Below are 5,343 nucleotides of genomic sequence, written 5' to 3'. Positions count from 1 at the left end.
ACTACAAAATCAGGAAAGAGGCAGAAAAATATAACTCCTAAGAAGCTGCAACAGCCAGAACAATCTTAAAATTTTCCTTTTCCAAATCGCTATGATAAGCGACGTATTTAAAAATTACTAACGCGTATATCTGAGAGAAAGCCTTTTGAAAACCTTTATTTTATGAAATAGAAACACTGTAACAACTTCGAAAAGTTTTCCTGAATTGAATAATTTTAAAGGCAGACTTATACCAGTACCAAATGTAACAATTACCTTAATAAAAAAAACCAATCCTTCAACCGCCAGCCAATGATAAGCATGTAATTCAATTGCCACACAGTTAGTAATGGCAAAGTATAAGATTCCTTGCCTATATTTTTGTATGCAAATTTTCGTTGTATTCTAATAAAGTTATTGTTATAGTTTATATATAGAATTTGTTATGGTTTATATATAGAATAAGTGAGTGTAAAATATAAGTGTGAAACATCAAGCAATAAAAGTTTGATTAAAGATTTTATATGACAGCAAGAAAGCCGACTACCACCTTGACTTGATTAGGAATTAAACTCAACCCCAATCCCAAATTCTCACTATTAGATCTTTTTAAAAACAATTTTGCCAAACTTCATTCGCCATATTAAAAAGGAAAGAAATCCTCATTAAGAAAAGCAGCGCATTATAGTCTAAATTAAAGGTTTTACCCAGACAGGCGGTAAAGTTTATTATTTCGTAAAACATTTCAAATTAATAGTTCCAGTAAAAAAATCCACCCTAGCCTACAAATTTCCCAACCATACGGTAAGGGTTCTTATTTGAGAAAATCCATCCGATCTTATTTATCTCGAAAAGAACCGTTGAAGCTCAGATATTTCCCACCGAGGCGGCTAAGGTCATATTTCAGTCGAATTAATTTCAAATTAATGGTTCAAGTAAAAAATCAACCCTATCCTAGATATTTCCCAAAAAGACGGTTAAGGTTATTATTTCGAAAAACTAACCCCGAGCATACTTATCTCCAAAAAGGCAATTAAAGCACAAATATTTCCCAGCAAGCAGCTAGGATTACATTCTGGTAGAGTTAATTTTAAATTAATGGTTCCAGTAAAAAAAATCAGCCCTATCCTAGATATTTCCCAGATAAACGGTCAGGGTTTTTATTTTGAAACCCTAACACAAAGCAGAGTTATCTCCAAAGAAGCAGTTAAAGCTCAGATTTTTCCAAGCAAGGCAAATAAGGCTAATCTTTAAAAACATTTATAAAACACAAATAGTTCTAGTGAAAAATTCAAGGCAAAAAAATCAATATTTATCAAAAAAACAGTAAGGGTTGTTATTAACAACAATCTACCCCAGTGTAAAGAGTTCAAGAAAAGATATTAAAGGTTATTATTTCCAGAAAAAAAACCCTGGTATAAAAAAAAAAAGAAACTCTAACCCTAACCATAACCCTAAGTGCAAAAAACCTCTAAACCCTAAAAAACCCTAAACCCAACCCAACCCAACCGTTAACGACCTTAAACGACCCAAAGCGCAAAACAACTTTAAACACTAAAAAACCTAAACCCTACACAACCATAACCCTAACCCTAACCCTAACCCTGAGCAATACCCTAACCGCAAAAAACCTCTAAACCCTGAAAAACCCTATACCCCACTCAACCGTAAACGGCCCTAAACAACCCTAAGCGCAAAACAACTCGAAACCCTGAAAAACGTGAACCCTTCAAAACCGTAACTAACCCCAACATATACCCTAACCGGAAAATACCTCTAAACGCTGAAAAACCAAAACCAAAACCAAAACCCTACCCAACCGTAAGAAAACCTAGCCAACCCTAAGCGCGAAACCACACTAAATCCTGAAAAGCCTGAAACCTACACAATTATAACTAACCCTCAGATACACCCTAACCTGAAAACACCTCTAAACGCTGAAAAACCCTAAACCCTACCCAACCGTAAGCAAACCTAGCCAACCCTAAGCGCGAAACACCTTTAAACCTTAAAAAGCCTTAGGGTTAGGGTTAGGGTTTAGGGTTAGGGTTAGGGTTAGGGTTAGGGTTAGGGTTAGGGTTAGGGTTAGGGTTAGGGTTAGGGTTAGGGTTAGGGTCCAACAGTACGCCAAACGACTGGGTACATCCGTTCAGTTTGTCACCCTCAACTGTAAATATGTGTAGCTCTGGATTCACACACTTTTAAAGCGCGTTCCTTCGACGTACGAGTTTCTACCAAAGTACACAAAACGAAGCAAAAATGCCTGGGATATTTGACAGGCACTTGCGACCTCCCTTTAGAAAATGGACCGATCGTCGGGAAAATACTCTCCGTTTACCGAGCAGAATAAGCCTCAGAAGGTTGGTTCTACGAGTCTTAGACTGAAAGTCCTTGACATCTACTCACTACCTTCGCCATCTGTTTTATGTGTTTCCATTTCGACACCGAGGGGGTACTGGGGTGTATGCATAGAGTTGAGCCCGCGCTCCAAAATTTAAAAAAAATTATTGGAGCCAAAATCAAAAAGCTTCGGACAATGAAATACTCCTAGAGGAAATTCAAATCACAGAAAACGTGCCTGTCAAATTGGCGAAATGAAATAAAGGCCACAGGTCAAAACCCAGTAGAATGATGAACCCTCCACTCCCACAAGTGACCAAGACAGAACTTCTCCTTACAGTATGAATACAATATCAAGCAGGCAGGTGACGAGAATGGAGAAGAACATCGATCATGGGATTAGTAGTTGAGCCAATACCAAATTCTTTGAACTCACATCATAAGAGTTGTCTGGCAGATAGTAAGGACAATTACTAATCAGATCTTGGGAGTGAAAGGGTTTCATACATCGAGGTTGCACTGTCCGGTTTTAATGCCCGTATACTAGCACATGAGACATTTCTGCGATTTGATTGGCTTAGAGCAGTGGTGTTTCAGCTTAATTTAAGCCAAATACCTACATGTGAAAATTACAAACTAAACCCGGGTAGCGGTAGAGACGAATAACAGCATAATTTGTACCTGATGTTTGGCATGAATACCACTGGTGATATTTCAAAATTGCCTCAAATGCCACCGGCCTAACAGCTGGTGAGACTACGCATAACAATTTCGAAATATCACTGCAGGCATTTAGGTCAAATGTCACTAGAGATCATCCAATTACCTACACAAAGACAAAGGACAAAACCACACACTCTTTTGAATATAAATTTGGGCATCAGTCTTTATTTTCAACAACAATACCAATAAATGTGTCAAAACTTTGTGGCACTTGATAGCTACATCACACCAGCACAGTTCCTGCCCTTGCATGTCAGCTGCTGCAACTGAAGAAAAGAGAGAATTTTGCTCATCTGTTGACACTGATAGAAACATGAAATTGCACAGCAAAAAGTATGAAAATTCCTTAAGGCCAGAGCTAGCTTCACACTGAATTCCTGCACTTTTTGAAGCAATAATAACCAATCCAAAGTGTCTGAATGAAATTCAGCTGCAAAGGAGGAATGAATTAATGTCAAGGGTTGATGTGATAATGATGGATGGAGTTAAAAGTTTCTGATGGCTGTCATTTCCATAGCGCTGGTCGCACGCTTGCGGCAGACTGTTGAGGTGGTAGCCCCAGGTGTCCAGAAGGCCTGCGCGCGTAGCGCAATGGTGATCATGGCCTGTCAGGGGAACGACAGCCTCTTGTGTGTTCAGTGGGGGAAATGTTACGTAGACGGGTAAATGGATGGTATAATCCAGAAATCTAGTAATGTCATTGACCATATTTACCTGCAGGCGAGGCGATGTGACAGCTCTTAATAACCCTTTCACTACCGCAAATGACCTGGAGAGAGAATTTTTCCTAACGATATAAATACAATATGAACAGGGTGAGTGCTGAGAATCCAGAACATCATCTCAATTTGGGGACCATTGGTTGATGCCATACTAAATTCTACCAAGGAACTACCATCATAAGGATTGTATGGTTGACAGTGAGGAGAGGTGCAAATTTGATCTGGGAGCTAAAGGGTTACACTCAAGTGGTAAGGGACGTACAGGTGCAATCTGGTTTGAAGGGAATTTCATTCCTGTGCAAGCCCTGTCATTTCAAATGGCTGACAGATAACAATAATAATATTATCTCGGAGTGGGTGATCAATCATTATTCTCACGGATTTGATTTTATGAATTGACTGACCTTTTTTTTTCCCAGGGAAGGATTCAATTTGTACTTCACTTGGTCCTTGTTTTCCCTACAGGCAGGAAAGCAGGAAAATTCACATTGACATTCAATTTACAGCCTCCTTTTAATGAAGCCTTTCACTCCCTCCCAAGATCTCCAGAGTAATTCTCCTTACTGTCAGCCATACAGTTCTGGTGATGTTGGCTTGGAGAATTTGCTATTGGATCAGCTTAAGTTCCCTTCATTTCTATTTTTCTTTGATCTCATCACTTGTCTGCTTGATATTGCATATTGTATATTGTATATTGGATATTGGATATTGGATATTGTATATTGGATATTGTATATGTTCTGAGATTACCAGCAAGGAATAAATATTCTTTGGCAGTACTTACTTGTATTTTCCAGCTGGAGGTAACTGCTATGTCTAAGCACAATTCTTTTCTGGCCCCTCTTGGCTGATTGGAGTCTGCCTGCTCCAGTTGACTGTTATTTTCTGTAAAACAGAATAATATACATAAGGACCCAGGCATGAAGTGAAGAAACCTTCCTTGGAAACCTTGGAAACAACACAATGTTTTAAATTGCTCAGATCAAAACCAAAAAATTTTACTGTTTGTTAAAAACAATGTTATGCAATGTTAAATGTTACATCATGTGCGACAATCGTGAGAGGTGGTTTCAGTCAATTTTATAACAAGATGATCAATGTCAAAGTCTGTCGCAAACTGTGGATAAATATTCAAGCTAGGGCAGTGGTGTTTTTCTGAGGAAATTGGTCTTTTCTGTGACAGTGGTGAGATGGTTTTACTCGATTTTGAAATTCAACCAGCATGTTCATTTCAGAGTTCAACACAGGCCAGTGTGTTCCGTAAATGTTGTGTTTGCAAGATTTTTTTTTTTTTTTAAGTTCCTCACAAGCTGTTGATGATAATATTCAAGCTAAGGCGGTCGTGTTTTTGTGAGCAAACTAATTTTTTTCTGTGACAAAGGTGACAGATAGTTTAGCTCGATTTTGAAATTTGACCAGCGTGTTCATTTTGGAATTCAACACATTTAAAATAAAATTGAGTTGATGGTGTTATGATATGCAAAAAAAACCTTCCGGACATCAACGTTTGCTTTTTCTTTCTTATGTAACTCTCAACTGTTATGTAACTTTCTGGACTGGTTATGTAATCACCTCGGAC

At 38.2% G+C, this 5,343-nt stretch overlaps 1 long non-coding RNA gene across 1 annotated transcript; it reads right to left on the bottom strand.

The window, feature by feature from the left end:
- Positions 1 to 3,178: 3,178 nt before the first annotated feature.
- LOC149047726 (uncharacterized) lies at positions 3,179 to 4,689 on the bottom strand. Its single transcript, XR_016185383.1, has 4 exons — positions 4,549 to 4,689; positions 4,169 to 4,223; positions 3,757 to 3,829; positions 3,179 to 3,308 (listed from the first exon to the last, which is right to left on the bottom strand). It is a non-coding gene; the product is annotated as an uncharacterized LOC149047726 (long non-coding RNA).
- Positions 4,690 to 5,343: the final 654 nt, after the last annotated feature.

The sequence above is a fragment of the Pocillopora damicornis genome, chromosome 3 (assembly GCF_964200805.1).
Source record: "Pocillopora damicornis chromosome 3, jaPocDami1.2, whole genome shotgun sequence".
Lineage (NCBI taxonomy): Eukaryota > Metazoa > Cnidaria > Anthozoa > Scleractinia > Pocilloporidae > Pocillopora > Pocillopora damicornis.
The sequence above is the reverse complement of the archived record's forward strand: the minus strand, read 5'-3'. Positions and strand labels throughout refer to the sequence as shown.